The sequence below is a fragment of the Rutidosis leptorrhynchoides genome, chromosome 3 (genome assembly GCF_046630445.1).
Source record: "Rutidosis leptorrhynchoides isolate AG116_Rl617_1_P2 chromosome 3, CSIRO_AGI_Rlap_v1, whole genome shotgun sequence".
In the NCBI taxonomy this organism is placed as follows: Eukaryota; Viridiplantae; Streptophyta; class Magnoliopsida; order Asterales; family Asteraceae; genus Rutidosis; species Rutidosis leptorrhynchoides.
This window is the reverse complement of record NC_092335.1, coordinates 629,015,384-629,034,685: the sequence shown is the minus strand read 5'-3', so window position 1 is coordinate 629,034,685 and position 19,302 is coordinate 629,015,384. Positions and strand designations below refer to the sequence as shown.

Sequence of the window (19,302 nt, the reverse complement as noted above, 5' to 3'; positions counted from 1 at the left end):
TGCAACACAAAACAACTTTTCACATAAACACTTACACACGGATACCACAAACGGATATATATGATGCTTACCCAACCTTCTGATCATCAATTTTTCAATTTTACACCATAATTATGATTAATTGTAAGAAATAACATTTATTTGATTAAATTTATGTCATTTTGAACTATCAAAATTTTCAATAATAACAAACAAACGGACAAAAAATATACATACAAACATGAAAAATCATAAAATTGAAATCAACACCAGAATTAATGAAATAAAAAAAATAAGAAATTCCTAAATTTGATATAACAAAACCTTAGAAATTAAATAACGATGCCCATAAATTAAATAACAAAACCCTAGAAATCATAATTGGTTCAAGAGATATGTGTAAAACCTTATAATCGTGAAGAAGACGGCTATGATTCTCGTAGCATACGATCGTGACGATGACGATGATATAAACATGATAACCGAATTGAGATATTAGTTGATTATTTTGGGAGAGATAGTTAGGGTTTTTTAAGCTGTAAGTCCTGAATGAATGATATTTTCTTAGAACCCATAATTTTGTTATTTTCTCTGTGTCTTTACGTCTCCTATTTTATTTTTTAGTATTATATTCCGCCCGTTAATTAGACGGGTAATTTAGTCATCAAACAAATAATCAGGGTGATTATGAGGTCATAATCTTGATTAGAAAATTTAGATGGTCTAGATTATGGATGTTAATGACAATTGAAGGCTAGAATCAGTGGTTTGAGTTTTAAATGATCTATTTTTAATTTTGTTATTATAATATAAAGAGATAATAATAATAATAATAATAATAATAATAATAATAATAAAAATAATAATAATAATAATAATAATAATAATAATAATAATAATAATAATAATAATAATAATAATAGTGATAATAATAGTGATAATAATAGTGATAACTAGTTTTCGAACCCTCGCTTCGCGCCGTGGGTTCGATTTTTAATGTATTTTATTGTATTTAGTTACGTAGCCTGCGAGTGAAAAATCAACATATATGAATAGTACCCTAAATATTTAGCGTTTTTTTAAAAGTGTCCGTTTTGCGTATAGTTAGTGACATTGTGTTCATAAAATTATTTCGAGTTTAAGGATGGTGTCGGAAAAATTTAACTCGTTGTGAGCGAGAAAATATGACTTGTTGAATATTTGAGTGGAGTTTATTTAAGATATTTTATGAAAATTTTGATTTGACGATTTAACTCCCTGTGTTGGGGGTCGATTTTAATTTTTGAACAAAGTGTGGGGGGCTTGTATGGTGTTACCTGAAAGAAAGAAGGGAAAAGGGTGAAAAAAAGTGAAAAGATGAAAATATCTCTGCCACTGTTCATAAGTTTTGTCTAATAATTAATATGGTAATAATAATAATAATAATAATAATAATAATAATAATAATAATAATAATCTCTTTATTATATTATAATAATAAAAAAAGTAAATAGATCATCTAAAAATCCAGCCACTAATCATAGTGTTTCATTATCATTAACAATCTTAATTTTAACCATCCAAATTTCCTAATTAAGATTATGAACTCAAACTCTCCATAAAAATTTCCCCAAACTCTCTCTCTCTCTCTCTCAAAAAAAAAAAAAAAAAAAAAAAAAAACCTACAATCACTCTTTGAATCTATGTTTTGGATCTGATATTCAAATAAAATAGTCGTCAACATCGATTTGTCCCTGTTTTAGACGAAAGTTACAATTCATGTTTTCAATATATCAAAAATTGAAACACTACTCTTACATTAAATCGATATTTAGATGAAACTGTTCCGAACATGTGTTAGATCGGAATATATGCTACATCAGAATTCTATCGATAATTTTAGTTGAAAGAAGATATCATTTGATGATGAACAATCGATCTACCAAAGATCTATGTTCAAACCTCCACGGATTCTAAATACCTGCGGTTCATTGTAATATGGAATGTGATGGATTTTGTTACTGGTCTGCAATTGTAAGTTCCTGGCGTCGGTAATCACTAATTTACATTATATTCATTTTGGTTATTCATATTACATCACATAATATCATTATTAATGTCTGATGGTATATGATTTACACATAGAATCTGTAACATTATACTTAAAATAATCAAATAAATTGTTGGTTAACTTTTACACTTTGTAGTTGAAAGATTAAAAAGCACTGTATTTAGTTTACTATAATATGTGAATATCATATATAGTTCGATTGGTTTACTGATTCAATACACGTATATGTTCCTCATGTACAGGTATGGATGCAGATTCAGACACGTAGAAGATTTAAGTTTCTGGTATGTTTTTTAATTTGTTATATGATTTCAGTTTGTGGTATGAATTGTTTTTTGATATTTATTTTACTATTATGCCTAAGGATCGATTCTTCATTGTTTTAATTGATATGGCTATGGCTATATATTACCCAACAATTCAAAAAACTAAAGTAGTGACTCATAGACTTTGTGCATCTCATAAAATGCAGATTGTTTTAATTCGTATGTCATTTTGATTCAAAGTTTACTATCAGCTACATGCTTTTTCTTTCTCTAGGTTGAGTATAGTAATAAATGTTAATTACATTTACGAAAACATGAAATCAAACTTCACAACAGGGATGCTTTATTCTAAATGGGTCAAACCATATTGTTAAATTAAATTGAAAAAAGTCGAATGGGTCCAGATGGGTATGTTTATAGTTGGGTCAAATGGGTATGTTTTATTGATAAAAATACAAATGGGTATGTTTTATTGAAACCAACCTTGACAAGAGGTAAGTTTTATTATATATGGGTCAAGCCATATTGCTAAATTATAATGATAAAAAAAGTTAAATGGGTCAAACGGGTATGTTTTATTGAAAAACATAAAGAGTTAGTGGTGGCAAAATTATCAACAAAGAAGTCTTAGCTTATGGATACAAATGATAACCCTAACCTGGACTAAAAACATTTTACTCATGCTCTAATAAGTGGGTTAAAATAAAATGCTAAAACGGAGTATTAATGACTGTAATAAGTAGGTGTGGATTGTTTTACTTTTCGGTGGTTAGGAAATGTATGCAAGATACGAGTTTCAAGTTAAAACCACATTATATATATATAGGGGCAGGATCAATGGGGAAGTAAACCAATCGGGGGGAAGCAATTTTTTTTTTTCATTTTTTTTGGTATTTTTTTTCAAGCATCAAGATCACACGAAAATATGAACATTTAGAAAAGACACTTCGTGATGAATGTTATTATTTAGGCGGGAAAACGATCGACAAAAATAACTTTCAAGATAATATTGATCGTGAAGAATGTTAACATTTTTTTTTTCTTCATGTTTTGTGAAGTAAAATTTAGCCCGATTTAGAGTTTAGGGTTTAGGGTTTAGGGTTTAGGGTTTTGGGTTTAGTCCCTAAACCCAAAACGCAAACCCAAACCCTAAACCCTAAACCCTAAACTCTAAACCGTGTTAAAAACTCAATCTAAATCCTAAATCTAAACCCTAAACCCTAAATTTCTAAACCCTAATATCTGAACCCTATAAATCCTAATATCTAAACCCTACTATCTAAAACCTCAACATACGCTCGAAAAACACGATAATTGTTATATATTACTTCTTCGAACATTTTCCCGCCAAAATAAAAACATTTATCACAAAGTGTCTTTATTAAATGTTCATATTTTCATCCAATCTATAATGTTTGTGAACAAAGTTATTTCAAAAAATGAAAAAAAAAAAAAAAATTGCTTCCCCCCGATTGGTTACTTCCCCTTTGATCCTACCACTATATATATATATATATATATATATATATATATATATATATATATATATATATATATATATATATATATATATATATCACATAAATCATACTGTAATATAAGTTGTGGTAGGATGTCTTTTACCTTCCTCTCAATTAACTTTGTGAATGTGGTTTTAACTTAAGTTACATCATTAGTCGATTTATAGTCGTTAGTCAATTTATAGTTTGTGTTCTTTTTGTTTAACCATTTTGCTCACTTACTTACATTTGTTGCTTAATCTAAGTTAATGGCTAGCTTCCGATAGGAATGAACTACTTAGAGCTGTTTATTTTAATTCTTGCGACATTATAAGATGAATTAGCTGTTGTCTTGACAAGGTTACATGTGCCAGTTGTTAAATTAAAGTATGCCTACTAATGAATATAAAATCTCCTGTGTGTTGTTGTCATACTATTTAATATTTATAATGATAAAAAAATCGAAATATGATTTAAAATTTTAAGTTCTGGCCTTATGGGCTTGTAATAGGAGGTGGGATAATACAATGAGAACAAATCTCACTATGGTTTCTTTTTCGCACGCATTAATCTTTCATTTCTACTTACATGGTTAGAGGTGGTAATTTCTACCCATTAACTGCATGAAGTTCATTTCAGATGCATCACACCTCCAAAAATCATTTTAAAGATGTAGATAGTTTGTAAGAATTTTCAGTTATTATGCCTACTTAAAAGTTAAATGTGTAACGCTTTTTGACCTTAACCTGTTATGGTTTTGATAATTTTGCAGTGATATTGACTCAGATGTCTATGCATTTCAAGACATAGATTTTGGTTTACTACAGCTCAAAATTGAATAATAATTTGGTTACCTGTAGGATGGGGATGTTATAAAGGTATGTAGATAAGATAAAGAAGTACAAATTGCATACTTTCATTATTTACTAAATGAGTCTTGATGTATGATGAATATGTCAACCATAAATCCATGCTTTTTTTACGTATGGGCATATGGGGCTAATTCATTATACAAGTTATTCGTATTCAATGTAAAACATGATATCTTTTACAACTTAATTAGAGTTCTCTTGACCACATATATTAGAAACTATTGTGTGTAAACATTATTTGTTGCTTTCATCCTATCCAAATAATCATGTGAAAAATCTTAAACTAAGGTACAAATCTCTGTTTTAGGTACTGATAACGGATATCGTGTTCCAGTGATGTGCTTAGTTTCATGGTGATGTTATACATGTATGTAGATGAGATAATGAAAAGGTGATTCTATTTTATCTTTCCCTGCATGTGTGACCTATTTCCTATTAGCAAATAGTCATGCAGTGGCCGTCGTTTCGTTTTGGTTGTCCTGTTCTCTTCGTGATCCCCATTTAACAAAGCGGTGGCAAGATGGGTGGTTCAAATAGGTGGGAAAAGGTGAGTATAGCCTAGATGTCATATTTGACACATTTACTTATAAATGGGTCAATTTGATTTGTAAAGTTACACTATTTGGTTTACTATGTTTTTAACTCGGTTTAAAGCATTAACTCCCTGGCTTTTATTCACGATTACTTCAAATATTGGTATAAGTAAATTGAACCATTTATCATTTTAACATGCATGGCACGAATTAGATATTAGATATTGAGATAAAGCACCTAATATATGTATTAGTAGTAACATGTTTAAAAAGCTTTGAATATTTCACCATTCATGTGCACTTTTGAGTGTCCATGTCATTATGGTTATGGATTTGGGTCCCTTTGGTTTTTATTGAATTTGAAGAGTTGAAGAGAAAAATAAAGACGGCATATAGATGTAGTTTATTTGGGTTTTTCTTACGGCACATCCTTTTCTAATACATATAACCGGAGGTGGCCGTTAGGGATTTAGAATTTTAGGGGTATCATGGCAACAGCCACAACGGTTGTTTCTCGATTGAAATGGGTCGAGCCGTCGTAACAGAGTCGCATTTCTTTTATTTCACATTTACATGTTTCACTTTTATCATCCATGTCAATGTTGTCTTTACTTTCCTATTTAGATTCTTCGTTGTAAGTCATAAAGCACACCAGTTAACACCCTAGATTGTTCTAATGGTTTTTATTTTTAAATTTCATGCAGGAACATAGATTACCTGCTATTACTTATAAGAAGCTTCAGAATATACTGATAACAAAACAAACAACTTTCGCTATATATGCAATTCATAAACATGTAATCGATTACAATCATGATATAATTTGTGGGAAACTCGATCAAATTATTAATGACAAAGTAAACTTTTTTTAAATGTTAGACTTTCAATTTTATTTTATATGTATTGTTTTTAAGTTATAAATAGCTACATTGCCTATAAGTAATTTAACACTAATGTTGTAACTAAATCGATTTATTATAAACCTAAAAAATACTTATAAAATAGAATGATTCTTACAAGTCAATTGTGATTAATCCCTAAAAAATTCCCACAAATTCGCGGGTGTTAAGCTAGTAATAATAATAATAAAAATAATATTACCATCATCATCATCATTATCATCATCGACTTATCATCATCATCATCTTCATTAGACCATCATCATAATCATCTCATCATCATCGTCTCATTATCATCATCATACTCGCATCATCATCGTCTCATTATCATCATCATACTCGCATCATCATCGTCTCATTATCATCATCATACTGCATCACCATCAAATTTTAATTATCGTCACCTTCACGTTAGTCACCACCATCTTCAGACACGACCGACAATCACCATCATCTTCACTATTCATCATTGTTCATATGCTAAACCGAACAGGGAAATAATAGCAGGATCATCACGACGGCAGTAACATTAATCGAGTAACAGTAGCAAGCAGATGGGTCACGAAAGTGGTGGTTATGGTGAACTGAACCCGAAAACAGTAACACAGGAAGTAATGGTAGCTCGCTGAAAATTATAAGATAGTTTGTGGTGGTGATCAAAGTGGGTTTATTGAGGGTGGTGGTTCTTGTAGATGACGAACCAAAAACAAAACACAATCGATGGTTTAATGGAGGTGATAGTTGTCGAACATGGGGCATCTTGTTGGGGTGTGCTCGATATAAAATAGAAACAGAAGGATCGATCATGGAGGTTTCCGGCTGTAACATGAAGACGAACAGTAACAGTAATGGTTACAGGTTCTTGATTTGTGTTTGATTTTCGAATATAGAACAAGAAGATGGAATAACTTGCAGGTGGTTGTTCGATGATGGGGTTGTTTACAGAAAGAACACTCATATTAGTAGTAAAACAATTAACTTTTTGATTGGGTCTTCGTGGTTTTCGAATAGCAGCAGTAGAAAGGGTGCGACGACAGAAAGGAACCGGCAGCAATGACGGTTTGATGGTTATACAACCACATAATGAACGGCCACTAGAAAGCGTCGGTCTTCAAAAGTTGTGATGTTTTTCTTTAAAAAAAATTGGCGGTTTCGTGGTGTAACGTAGTGGCAGAGAGGTAATGGTAATATGGGGAAGAAAATGCCGATATAAACTTATATTGATGTTTGGTAACTAGATTTTGAGTTTTGGGTCGGATACCGACAGTAAAACAAGCAGTCAAATGGGTTGGGTTTGGTTTTGGTATTGTTTGAACAAGAAGTATAGCAGCAAGTTGATTTGTTCATGAGGTTAATTATGGTATTGAACGGAACAGTTGTCGATATATAGATGATGATGTAGTTAAGGTTGATGGTGTTCGAACAAGGAGCAACAAGGTTTTCGAATGATTGAAGGTGGTAGCCGATGGTGGGTTTTATCCAACTTCAAACAGAAAAAGAGCAGTAGTTGTAGCAGCGGTTGCAAGTGTTTTTGGTTGTGGGTTTATGAATCTTAATGCATATATATGGTATATATAAAGTGGAAAAACACAGTAATATGATAAGTTATTCAAACGTGTTTTAACAATAAAATAATATAAATATTAATAGCCTTTCTCAATTTGTATTACAGTTAAGGACAATTTTTAGGGAGAGTATTTCGTGTTCCGTTGCTAAACAGTGACGTTTAAAGTCTTCATAAAAATCCCATTTTTTATATTAAATACATTTATTTATTTTGGTCATTAACTGTGTAAAACCATTCATAAAAAGTTGACCTGTTATTAGCTCTCAATCCCAAGTAAAATGTACGGAGTATTAAAATTCAAATTAAGATAGTAAAGGTATTTTTAACCAGTCTAAACTTTACGTAGTCTATTTATGAACCTACGTTTATTTTTAAAATCACATAAGTTTGAATTAAACTTATTTAAATAACAATAGAATGATCAGCGTGTTACTATCATTTAACAATTATATTCAAATACATTATTTTTATATAAATACGTTTTTTTAATAACATGTTTTAATTATATCTTAAGTTATTTTTCATAATAACTAAATCATATAATAGTTTATTAATGTATTTAAAATTATTATATATATAATTATTTATATGTACATATCTATTTATAAACAGATGTTCGTAAATCGTCGGGAATGGTCGAAGGGTAATTGAATATGTATAAAATGTTTTAAAAAAAAATTTCGGAACCATTAAACTTTTAAATAAACGTAGGTTTTCTTGATTTATCCACTTAGGAGATAGCCACAACAAATAGGTGATTAAATTAATTTTTGCATAAAATTTAAGTCGAGATTTTAGGAGTAATAAATGAAGTAATAACGAATGCACTTATATAGTGATAATAATTGATTAATTAGGCATATTCAAAAGAATCCCAATTTTTTTGAATTTATATGTTGATTGAATGAGAATCTTGTTAGGTTAAATATTAGAACATCACTAATTTTGATCTAATTAGATTTATTAGTTTATTTATTTGTCGGTCTAATTGAATATTGTCTAAGTTCTTATCACAAAACCTAGATGATATTTATTATGCAATTATATGAATTCTTATTCCCGAGGTTATATGCGTTACACTTGAATAAAGAGGCTCTAGTCATGAACCGTAATTGTAATTCGTGTCAAGGTCTTTTCGATTGTAGGCAATGGCAAAACGAGGAAGAGCTATAAATGAGATAGCTGGCCTGGAATCCTTACTGTAAACTGTGCCATAGTTGTCTTTAGGCCCTGATAGTTGGAGTTGGACCCTCAATCCAAAAGGTATATTCACCGTCAAGTTTTTCTCTGATTTACTTGATAAATATCTCCTTGGCTCTTCTAGCGTATTATCATCAGTTAACTGGATATCTTATCTCCCAAAGAAAGTCAATATATCTATTTGGCGACTAATCCACAATGGTATCCTAACACGTTCGAAAATAGTTGTGCTTGGAATCCAGATTATTCTATATTATGTCCTTTCTACCACGTCTTGCCCGAATGCCCCATCAGTTATTTACATATTGTAAGTTCATTACGCCTCTCTGAGGGGATACTTAGAATGGTGGGATTGCTCGAATGCTATTCCCAATGGTGTTTCTAATGTCATCATTACTCGCAATTATCAAATTGGATTGAAGGTGAAAGATGAGCTAGCATTAGCCTCACGGTATGTGCTATTGTGGTTAATTAAGCGTTGGAGAAATAAATTGGTTCATGAAAAACAGGTGAAAAGAGGAGCAATACTAAACGAAGATGTTTTAGCAAGCTTGAAAATTGTATATCATCTTCGAATTTCGGTCAGAAGTAAACGCACTAGCATTAGCCTCGAATTATGGAAATCCAATCCAAAAGGTGCAACGTCTGGATCATAGAAATTGATGTAGAGCTTATTCTTTTTTTGTGGAGGTGTTTTGGTGTTTCGTTATATTTCCATCTTTTGGCGTATCTTCTGTTTCTAATTTTGGGGTCATGGCTTAGTTCTAGTGGTGTGATGCTCTAACTTCGCCTCTTGTGAAGTTGTTTTTATGGTGTCGGTTAGTGTTTTGTTATTTTTTAGGAGTTTAATGAAATTCGCACCTTTTCAAAAAATTCACAGTCCGTTATTAAGAAAATTTAGATTAAGAATGCTAAGTGCTGCCATAACTTAACAACCAAAAAACTATGCGTTGAACTTTAGGCCTCCGAGTGAACGACACATTTCGATTTAAGTAGTTTGTTTCATTCATTGGTAGCGTTTTTATTTGAAGGTCGGACTTCGGAGAGTACCACAGCGTAAGCAGCTTGTAATACCAAGGAGTTAGTCACGTATGCATCATTTAGTTGTATTTTTAACATAATTAGTACTTAACTACCATCTATTAACTAAATGTTCGATTACTTTATGCATAAACGTAATTCCTATTGACAATCTTAAGTAACGTCATTAGCAAAGTACTTATATTTATTGCAAGTATGTAATGCTCAAAAGAATAATAATAGTAAAATGCACAATAAATAAAAAAGGATGAGCTAGTAATTATAATTATTTTGTTTATCTTTATTTTTTTAATTCTTTTTTTTTATCTTTTATTTTTATAATAAAAATACTTTTGATTTATATAATTATTATTACAACAATTATAGTAATTATATATACATATATCTAATAGACAAAAATGACGAATACTATAGGGGCATTTTCGACTTTTCACCTTTTTTTACTAAATTTCATTTCACCAACAAAGCCCTTCAGACTTTTTTCAAAAATTCAAATCGACCCCCAAACAGGGGGTAAAATGTCAAATAACCATTTTCATAAAAAATCTTAAGTAAACTCCACCAAATATTCAACGGGTCATATCTTCTCGTTCGCAACGAGTTAAATTTTTCCGACACCATCGTTAAATTCGAAATAATTTTAAGAACACAATGTCACTAACTATACGCAAAACGGACGTTTTTTAAAAAACTCTAAATATTTGGGGTACTTTTCATACACATTGATTTTGCGTTAAAATTTTTAAAAGTACACAATTACATAACGAAACGCAGAGATGCACATATATTGTTAATTTAAAATAACATTTAAATTTTTCACTGGTTATACCTTTTAGTTCGACTCGAGTTGCGCTTTAATGACTGAAATGTCCCGTTCTTATTGATTAAAAACGTTCCATATTAATTGATTTCGTTGCGAGGTTTTGACCTCTATATGAGACGTTTTTCAAAGACTGCATTCATTTTTAAACAAACCATAACCTTTATTTCATCAATAAAGGTTTAAAAAGCTTTACGTAGATTATCAAATAATGATAATCTAATATATCCTGTTTACACACGACCATTACATAATGGTTTACAATACAAATATGTTACAACAAAATAAGTTTCTTGAATGCAGTTTTTACACAATATCATACAAGCATGGACTCCAAATCTTGTCCTTATTTAAGTATGCGACAGCGGAAGCTCTTAATAATCACCTGAGAATAAACATGCTTAAAACGTCAACAAAAATGTTGGTGAGTTATAGGTTTAACCTATATATATCAAATCGTAACAATAGACCACAAGATTTCATATTTCAATACACATCCCATACATAGAGATAAAAATCATTCATATGGTGAACACCTGGTAACCGACAATAACAAGATGCATATATAAGAATATCCCCATCATTCCGGGACACCCTTCGGATATGATATGAATTTCGAAGTACTAAAGCATCCGGTACTTTGGATGGGGTTTGTTAGGCCCAATAGATCTATCTTTAGGATTCACGTCAATTAGGGTGTCTGTTCCCTAATTCTTAGATTACCAGACTTAATAAAAAGGGGCATATTCGATTTCGATAATTCAACCATAGAATGTAGTTTCACGTACTTGTGTCTATTTTGTAAATCATTTATAAAACCTGCATGTATTCTCATCCCAAAAATATTAGATTTTAAAAGTGGGACTATAACTCACTTTCACAAATTTTTACTTCGTCGGGAAGTAAGACTTGGCCACTGGTTGATTCACGAACCTATAACAATATATACATATATATCAAAGTATGTTCAAAATATATTTACAACACTTTTAATATATTTTGATGTTTTAAGTTTATTAAGTCAGCTGTCCTCGTTAGTAACCTACAACTAGTTGTCCACAGTTAGATGTACAGAAATAAATCGATAAATATTATCTTGAATCAATCCACGACCCAGTGTATACGTATCTCAGTATTGATCACAACTCAAACTATATATATTTTGGAATCAACCTCAACCCTGTATAGCTAACTCCAACATTCACATATAGAGTGTCTATGGTTGTTCCGAAATATATATAGATGTGTCGACATGATAGGTCGAAACATTGTATACGTGTCTATGGTATCTCAAGATTACATAATATATAATACAAGTTGATTAAGTTATGGTTGGAATAGATTTGTTACCAATTTTCACGTAGCTAAAATGAGAAAAATTATCCAATCTTGTTTTACCCATAACTTCTTCATTTTAAATCCGTTTTGAGTGAATCAAATTGCTATGGTTTCATATTGAACTCTATTTTATGAATCTAAACAAAAAAAGTATAGGTTTCTAGTCGGAAAAATAAGTTACAAGTCGTTTTTGTAAAGGTAGTCATTTCAGTCGAAAGAACGACGTCTAGATGACCATTTTAGAAAACATACTTCCACTTTGAGTTTAACCATAATTTTTGGATATAGTTTCATGTTCATAATAAAAATCATTTTCTCAGAATAACAACTTTTAAATCAAAGTTTATCATAGTTTTTAATTAACTAACCCAAAACAGCCCGCGGTGTTACTACGACGGCGTAAATCCGGTTTTACGGTGTTTTTCGTGTTTCCAGGTTTTAAATCATTAAGTTAGCATATCATATAGATATAGAACATGTGTTTAGTTGATTTTAAAAGTCAAGTTAGAAGGATTAACTTTTGTTTGCGAACAAGTTTAGAATTAACTAAACTATGTTCTAGTGATTACAAGTTTAAACCTTCGAATAAGATAGCTTTATATGTATGAATCGAATGATGTTATGAACATCATTACTACCTTAAGTTCCTTGGATGAACCTACTGGAAAAGAGAAAAATGGATCTAGCTTCAATGGATCCTTGGATGGCTCAAAGTTCTTGAAGCAAAATCATGACACGAAAACAAGTTCAAGTAAGATCATCACTTGAAATAAGATTGTTATAGTTATAGAAATTGAACCAAAGTTTGAATATGATTATTACCTTGTATTAGAATGATAACCTACTGTAAGAAACAAAGATTTCTTGAGGTTGGATGATCACCTTACAAGATTGGAAGTGAGCTAGCAAACTTGAAAGTATTCTTGATTTTATGAAACTAGAACTTTTGGAATTTATGAAGAACACTTAGAACTTGAAGATAGAACTTGAGAGAGTTCAATTAGATGAATAAAATTGAAGAATGAAAGTGTTTGTAGGTGTTTTTGGTCGTTGGTGTATGGATTAGATATAAAGGATATGTAATTTTGTTTTCATGTAAATAAGTCATGAATGATTACTCATATTTTTGTAATCTTATGAGATATTTCATGCTAGTTGCCAAATGATGGTTCCCACATGTGTTAGGTGACTCACATGGGCTGCTAAGAGCTGATCATTGGAGTGTATATACCAATAGTACATACATCTAAAAGCTGTGTATTGTACGAGTACGAATACGGGTGCATACGAGTAGAATTGTTGATGAAACTGAACGAGAATGTAATTGTAAGCATTTTTGTTAAGTAGAAGTATTTTGATAAGTGTATTGAAGTCTTTCAAAAGTGTATAAATACATATTAAAACACTACATGTATATACATTTTAACTGAGTCGTTAAGTCATCGTTAGTCGTTACATGTAAGTGTTGTTTTGAAACCTTTAGGTTAACGATCTTGTTAAATGTTGTTAACCCAATGTTTATAATAACAAAAGAGATTTTAAATTATTATATTATCATGATATTATGATGTACGAATATCTCTTAATATGATATATATACATTAAATGTCGTTACAACGATAAACGTTACATATATGTCTCGTTTCAAAATCATTAAGTTAGTAGTCTTGTTTTTACATATGTAGTTCATTGTTAATATAATTAATGATATGTTTACTTATCATAATATCATGTTAACTATATATATAACCATATATATGTCATCATATAGTTTTTTTACAAGTTTTAACGTTCGTGAATCACCGGTCAACTTGGGTGGTCAATTGTCTATATGAAACCTATTTCAATTAATCAAGTCTTAACAAGTTTGATTGCTTAACATGTTGGAAACATTTAATCATGTAAACATCAATCTCAATTAATATATATAAACATGGAAAAGTTCGGGTCACTACAGTACCTACCCGTTAAATAAATTTCGTCCCGAAATTTTAAGCTGTTGAAGGTGTTGACGAATCTTCTGGAAATAGATGCGGGTATTTCTTCTTCATCTGATCTTCACGCTCCCAGGTGAACTCGGGTCCTCTACGAGCATTCCATCGAACCTTAACAATTGGTATCTTGTTTTGCTTAAGTCTTTTAACCTCACGATCCATTATTTCGACGGGTTCTTCGATGAATTGGAGTTTTTCGTTGATTTGGATTTCATCTAACGGAATAGGGAGATCTTCTTTAGCAAAACATTTCTTCAAATTCGAGACGTGGAAAGTGTTATGTACAGCCGCGAGTTGTTGAGGTAACTCAAGTCGGTAAGCTACTGGTCCGACACGATCAATAATCTTGAATGGTCCAATATACCTTGGATTTAATTTCCCTCGTTTACCAAATCGAACAACGCCTTTCCAAGGTGAAACTTTAAGCATGACCATCTCTCCAATTTCAAATTCTATATCTTTTCTTTTAATGTCAGCGTAGCTCTTTTGTCGACTTTGGGCGGTTTTCAACCGTTGTTGAATTTGGATGATCTTCTCGGTAGTTTCTTGTATAATCTCCGGACCCGTAATCTGTCTATCCCCCACCTCACTCCAACAAATCGGAGACCTGCACTTTCTACCATAAAGTGCTTCAAACGGCGCCATCTCAATGCTTGAATGGTAGCTGTTGTTGTAGGAAAATTCTACTAACGGTAGATGTCGATCCCAACTGTTTCCGAAATCAATAACACATGCTCGTAGCATGTCTTCAAGCGTTTGTATCGTCCTTTCGCTCTGCCCATCAGTTTGTGGATGATAGGCAGTACTCATGTCTAGACGAGTTCCTAATGCTTGCTGTAATGTCTGCCAGAATCTTGAAATAAATCTGCCATCCCTATCAGAGATAATAGAGATTGGTATTCCATGTCTGGAGACGACTTCCTTCAAATACAGTCGTGCTAACTTCTCCATCTTGTCATCTTCTCTTATTGGTAGGAAGTGTGCTGATTTGGTGAGACGATCAACTATTACCCAAATAGTATCAAAACCACTTGCAGTCCTTGGCAATTTAGTGATGAAATCCATGGTAATGTTTTCCCATTTCCATTCCGGGATTTCGGGTTGTTGAAGTAGACCTGATGGTTTCTGATGCTCAGCTTTGACCTTAGAACACGTCAAACATTCTCCTACGTATTTAGCAACATCGGCTTTCATACCCGGCCACCAAAAATGTTTCTTGAGATCCTTGTACATCTTCCCCGTTCCAGGATGTATTGAGTATCTGGTTTTATGAGCTTCTCTAAGTACCATTTCTCTCATATCTCCAAATTTTGGTACCCAAATCCTTTCAGCCCTATACCGGGTTCCGTCTTCCCGAATATTAAGATGTTTTTCCGATCCTTTGGGTATTTCATCCTTTAAATTTCCCTCTTTTAAAACTCCTTGTTGCGCCTCCTTTATTTGAGTAGTAATGTTATTATGAATCATTATATTCATAGATTTTACTCGAATGGGTTCTCTATCCTTCCTGCTCAAGGCATCGGCTACCACATTTGCCTTCCCCGGGTGGTAACGAATCTCAAAATCGTAATCATTCAATAATTCAATCCACCTACGCTGCCTCATATTCAGTTGTTTCTGATTAAATATGTGTTGAAGACTTTTGTGGTCGGTATATATAATACTTTTGACCCCATATAAGTAGTGCCTCCAAGTCTTTAATGCAAAAACAACCGCGCCTAATTCCAAATCATGCGTCGTATAATTTTGTTCGTGAATCTTCAATTGTCTAGACGCATAAGCAATCACCTTCGTTCGTTGCATTAATACACAACCGAGACCTTGCTTTGATGCGTCACAATAAATCACAAAATCATCATTCCCTTCAGGCAATGACAATATACGTGCCGTAGTTAGCTTTTTCTTCAATAACTGAAACGCTTTCTCTTGTTCATCATTCCATTCAAATTTCTTCCCTTTATGCGTTAATGCAGTCAAGGGTTTTGCTATTCTGGAAAAGTCTTGGATGAACCTTCTGTAGTAACCAGCTAGTCCTAAAAACTGGCGTATGTGTTTCGGAGTTTTCGGGGTTTCCCACTTTTCAACAGTTTCTATCTTTGCCGGATCCACCTTAATACCTTCTTTGTTCACTATGTGACCGAGGAATTGAACTTCTTCCAACCAAAATGCACACTTTGAAAACTTAGCGTACAATTCTTCCTTCCTCAATACTTCTAACACTTTTCTCAAATGTTCACCGTGTTCTTGGTCATTCTTTGAGTAAATAAGTATGTCATCAATGAAAACAATGACAAACTTGTCAAGGTATGGTCCACACACTCGGTTCATAAGGTCCATGAACACAGCTGGTGCATTAGTTAAACCAAACGGCATGACCATAAACTCGTAATGACCGTAACGTGTTCTGAAAGCAGTCTTTGGAATATCATCTTCTTTCACCCGCATTTGATGATACCCGGAACGTAAGTCAATCTTTGAATAAACAGACGAGCCTTGTAGTTGATCAAATAAGTCGTCGATTCTCGGTAGTGGGTAGCGGTTCTTGATGGTAAGTTTGTTCAACTCTCGGTAGTCGATACACAACCTGAATGTACCATCTTTCTTCTTGACAAACAAAACAGGAGCTCCCCACGGTGATGTGCTTGGTCGAATGAAACCACGCTCTAAAAGTTCTTGTAATTGGCTTTGTAGTTCTTTCATCTCGCTGGGTGCGAGTCTGTAAGGAGCACGAGCTATTGGTGCAGCTCCTGGTACAAGATCTATTTGAAATTCAACGGATCGATGTGGGGGTAATCCCGGTAATTCTTTCGGAAATACATCGGGAAATTCTTTTGCAATGGGAACATCATTGATGCTCTTTTCTTCAGTTTGTACTTTCTCGACGTGTGCTAGAACAGCATAGCAACCTTTTCTTATTAGTTTTTGTGCCTTCAAATTACTAATAAGATGTAGCTTCGTGTTGCCCTTTTCTCCGTACACCATTAAGGGTTTTCCTTTTTCTCGTATAATGCGAATTGCATTTTTGTAACAAACGATCTCCGCTTTCACTTCTTTCAACCAGTCCATACCGATTATCACATCAAAACTCCCTAACTCTACTGGTATCAAATCAATCTTAAATGTTTCGCTAACCAGTTTAATTTCTCGATTCCGACATATATTATCTGCTGAAATTAATTTACCATTTGCTAATTCGAGTAAAAATTTACTATCCAAAGGCGTCAATGGACAACTTAATTTAGCACAAAAATCTCTACTCATATAGCTTCTATCCGCACCCGAATCAAATAAAACGTAAGCAGATTTATTGTCAATAAGAAACGTACCCGTAACAAGCTCCGGGTCTTCCTGTGCCTCTACCGCATTAATATTGAAAACTCTTCCACGGCCTTGTCCATTCGTGTTCTCCTGGTTCGGGCAATTTCTAATAATGTGGCCTGGTTTTCCACATTTATAACAAACTACATTGGCATAACTTGCTCCGACACTACTTGCTCCGCCATTACTCGTTCCGACACCATTTGTTCCTTTCGTTCTATTAACCCCTGGTCCGTAGACCTCACACTTCGCCGCGCTATGACCATTTCTTTTACACTTGTTGCAAAATTTGGTGCAGAACCCCGAGTGATTCTTTTCACACCTTTGGCATAGTTGCTTCTGATTGTTGTTGTTGTTGCGGTTATTATTGTTGTTGGGATGATTGTTGTAGTTGCTGCTGTTGTTGTTGTTGTTGTTGTTGTTGTTGTTGGGCCGTTTGTTGTAGTTGCGATTGATGTTGCGATTGTTGGGATAATTGTTGCGATTATTGTTGTAATTGCTGTTGTTGTTGTATTGGTGATTCTTATCACCGTTTTCCTCCCACTTTCTTTTGACTTGCTTCACATTGGCCTCTTCAGCAGTCTGTTCTTTAATTCTTTCTTCAATCTGGTTCACTAGTTTGTGAGCCATTCTACATGCCTGTTGTATGGAGGCGGGCTCGTGTGAACTTATATCTTCTTGGATTCTTTCCGGTAATCCTTTCACAAACGCGTCGATCTTCTCTTCCTCATCTTCGAATGCTCCCGGACACAATAGGCACAATTCTGTGAATCGTCTTTCGTACGTGGTAATATCAAATCCTTGGGTTCGTAACCCTCTAAGTTCTGTCTTGAGCTTATTAACCTCGGTTCTGGGACGGTACTTCTCGTTCATCAAGTGCTTGAATGCTGACCACGGTAGTGCGTACGCATCATCTTGTCCCACTTGCTCTAGATAGGTATTCCACCATGTTAACGCAGAACCTGTGAAGGTATGCGTAGCGTACTTCACTTTGTCCTCTTCAGTACACTTACTTATGGCAAACACCGATTCAACCTTCTCGGTCCACCGTTTCAATCCGATCGGTCCTTCGGTTCCATCAAATTCCAAAGGTTTGCAGGCAGTGAATTCTTTGTAGGTGCATCCTACACGATTTCCTGTACTGCTAGATCCAAGGTTATTGTTGGTATGTAGCGCAGCCTGTACTGCGGCTATGTTTGAAGCTAGAAAAGTACGGAATTCCTCTTCATTCATATTCACGGTGTGTCGAGTAGTCGGTGCCATTTCCTTCAAAATAGTTAAATGGAACAAGTTAATCATACAGAATATTAAGAGTAGTTAATAGTATTTCGTAGCATAATATGAACTCATTTATAAAAGCTTTTTCTTCATATTAGCGTTTTATAAGTTTAAATTCGGGTAGTACCTACCCGTTAAGTTCATACTTAGTAGCTAATATACAATTCAACTACTACAATTCTATATGAAAAACTGATTATAATAATATTTCGCGTTCAAACTTTTATACAATATTTTACAAACTTACAATACCGCTTATTTTACATAAAGCATGAAATATAGCACACAATAACTTTGATACAAGATAGTTGTGAAGACAATTCTAGCTAGTACACAAGTCGTTCAGCAAAGGCAATAAATACACGTAATTCATACGTCCAGAAACAAGTCATGCATTCTGGTTTTACTAGGACTACTTCCCATCCTTGGTCTTGTGCAACATAACCGTTATGGCCGTTGATAAGACAGCGTGTTGTAACGTCATCAAAGGGACGAGGGTTACGTAATGTCCAACAGTCCCGTAATAATCTAAAAACCTCATTTCTTACCCCAATTACCGACTCCGTCACTTGTGGAAACGTTTTGTTTAATAGTTGTAGCCCGATGTTCTTGTTCTCACTTTGGTGAGAAGCGAACATTACTAATCCG

General features: G+C 33.1%; 1 long non-coding RNA gene across 1 annotated transcript; it reads left to right on the top strand.

The window, feature by feature from the left end:
• The first annotated feature begins 1,650 nt into the window (after window positions 1–1,650).
• LOC139899016 (uncharacterized) lies at window positions 1,651–6,047 on the top strand. Its single transcript, XR_011777265.1, has 5 exons — window positions 1,651–1,992; window positions 2,272–2,313; window positions 4,567–4,672; window positions 4,974–5,213; window positions 5,904–6,047. It is a non-coding gene; the product is annotated as an uncharacterized lncRNA (long non-coding RNA).
• Window positions 6,048–19,302: the final 13,255 nt, after the last annotated feature.